Genomic DNA, 2,321 nt, shown 5'->3' with positions numbered 1-2,321 from the left:
AATTGTTCAGGCCACTGCACGCCTTCGTACAGACGTACTTCGACGACATATTCGTCCATAGCCGTGCCGAGGGACGCAAGACGGCCATGGAGGTGCATCTGGGCACCTCCGTCGAGTGTTGGACGTGATGCGAGCGAGCAGGCTTTACGTCAACATCGACAAGTGCATCTTCGCGTCATCAGAGATTAAGGTTCTCGGTTGCTTCGTAAGAAACATGTTAGACTCCTTGGTCCGTGTTTCAAGACGGGTCAAATCGCTCCATTTCGTCAACGTCCCGAACGGCAACAAGTTAAAACCCACATCAATCCACACACAACCACACACGCATAGCAAGCTATCCGCACACGGCGCACACAGAGACACAGGCCCACTCAAAAACACGTTGTAGGCACCTCAGTCCCAACCGCGACTACTCGTCCACCAAGATATAACAGACAAACGCAAGCGTAAGCCCTACCTCCTCGGCGGCCATTTCCCGCAGCATACGAACTGACCTTGACGTCCCACCGCAGCACAGGGCACCAGCAAGCACACACAGCACACACGCCGAGCGCAGCCAAAAAAGCCGCTGCCACAGCACACGCACGCACACACTCGCCAATGAAATATACCACGGATTATAGACACTGGAAACGATTCGGTTCCCTTTCAGCAGTTTCAGGTACTCTTTAACTCTCTTTTCAAAGTTCTTTTCATCTTTCCCTCACGGTACTTGTTCGCTATCGGTCTCGCACCAATATTTAGCTTTAGATGGAATTTACCACCTACTTTGCGCTGCATTCCCAAACAACGCGACTCAAAGAAAACGGATCGTACGCACGAGCAACTCAGGGATGAACGGGAGTATCACCCTCCATGCTGTCCTCTTCCAAGGAACTTGCCCCAAGCGCCCACACTGATCACGCCTCTATAGACTACAATTCGCCGCGCAAAACTTGCACGGAGATTTTAAGCTTGAGCTCTTCCCGCTTCACTCGCCGTTACTAGGGGAATCCTTGTTAGTTTCTTTTCCTCCGCTTATTAATATGCTTAAGTTCAGCGGGTAATCTTGCCTGATATCAGGTCCAATTGAGATGCATACCGAAGTACACAACATTTCCCAAATGGATCGACCCTCGGCAGCCGAAGCCGCCACTCTACTTCGCAACAGCAAAGCCGATTCAAATGCCAAGCTAAAGAGCCATGGTTCACCAGTCCATCACGCCACAGCAGGAAAATCACCCAATAAGCGCATTGTTCAGCCGAAGCCAACCATACCACGAATCGAGCATTTCTCCATTAACGCCGCAGCAGACAAACCGGTCGCCAACTCGCTACAATAGCAGCGTCCACAACCAGCAATGCCACCACTTTTGGAGCAAAGAGAAGTACAGTTTAGTACATTTAAAAGGACTCGCAGTCGGTCCGAAAACCAACCGCAAGACACTTCACATCTGGCATCTCCTCCACCGACTACACGGAAGGAAGAAAGCCAAGTTTGTTGTACGGACACTGATACAGGCATACTTCCAGGACTAACCCGGAAGTGCAATATGCGTTCAAAATTTCGATGACTCACTGAATCCTGCAATTCGCATTACGTATCGCAGTTCGCAGCGTTCTTCATCGATGTGCGAGCCTAGACATCCACTGCTGAAAGTTGCTATCTAGTTAAAAGCAGAGACTTTCGTCCCCCACAGTATAATCAGTATTAAGTAAAGGGTTTAAAATAAAAAAGCTACTAGCTCAGACCGAAGTCCAAACGCTCGCCTTTTGATAGGGCTCGCCCAGCAGTAGCCGCCAGCAATAAAGCCAGCAGCCGCCGCCAAGTAAGACCCCCAACTATTGGGTTGAAACGGTTCACGTGGAAAGTTTTTAGGTGTGGTAATGATCCTTCCGCAGGTTCACCTACGGAAACCTTGTTACGACTTCACCTTCCTCTAAATGGCGAGGTTTAAAAAAGTTCCCATCAATCCACTCGCAATAAAGCAAACAGACTCACGGTCCCAATTTTTCACCGAGTCATTCAATCGGTAGGTGCGACGGGCGGTGTGTACAAAGGGCAGGGACGTAATCAATGCAAGCTGATGACTTGCGTTTACTAGGAATTCCTCGTTCAAGACTGAAAATTGCAACAGTCTATCCCTAGCACGATGCGCATTCACAAGATTACCCAGACCTATCGATCAAGGTTGTATACTCGTTGAACGCATCAGTGTAGCGCGCGTGCGGCCCAGAACATCTAAGGGCATCACAGACCTGTTATTGCCTCCAACTTCCTTTGGTTTGATTACCCAAAAGTCCCTCTAAGAAGTCCACAAACCTACCAAAAATGGTAAGTG

At 49.4% G+C, this 2,321-nt stretch overlaps 3 non-coding genes across 3 annotated transcripts; all 3 read right to left on the bottom strand.

Moving 5' to 3' along the window:
• Positions 1–212: 212 nt before the first annotated feature.
• On the bottom strand, positions 213–1,180 carry PITG_33328 (the record flags this gene model as incomplete). Its single annotated transcript, XR_009934722.1, has 1 exon — positions 213–1,180. It is a non-coding gene; the product is annotated as a 28S ribosomal RNA (ribosomal RNA).
• Positions 1,181–1,486: 306 nt separating this feature from the next.
• On the bottom strand, positions 1,487–1,641 carry PITG_33327. The gene has a single exon (XR_009934721.1). It is a non-coding gene; the product is annotated as a 5.8S ribosomal RNA (ribosomal RNA).
• Positions 1,642–1,864: 223 nt separating this feature from the next.
• PITG_33326 lies at positions 1,865–2,319 on the bottom strand (the record flags this gene model as incomplete). Its single annotated transcript, XR_009934720.1, has 1 exon — positions 1,865–2,319. It is a non-coding gene; the product is annotated as an 18S ribosomal RNA (ribosomal RNA).
• Positions 2,320–2,321: the final 2 nt, after the last annotated feature.

The sequence above is a fragment of the Phytophthora infestans genome, genomic scaffold, assembly GCF_000142945.1.
Source record: "Phytophthora infestans T30-4 supercont1.52 genomic scaffold, whole genome shotgun sequence".
Classification (NCBI taxonomy): Eukaryota; Oomycota; class Peronosporomycetes; order Peronosporales; family Peronosporaceae; genus Phytophthora; species Phytophthora infestans.
Note: the sequence above shows the minus strand (reverse complement) of the source record. Positions and strands in the feature narration are given on the sequence as shown.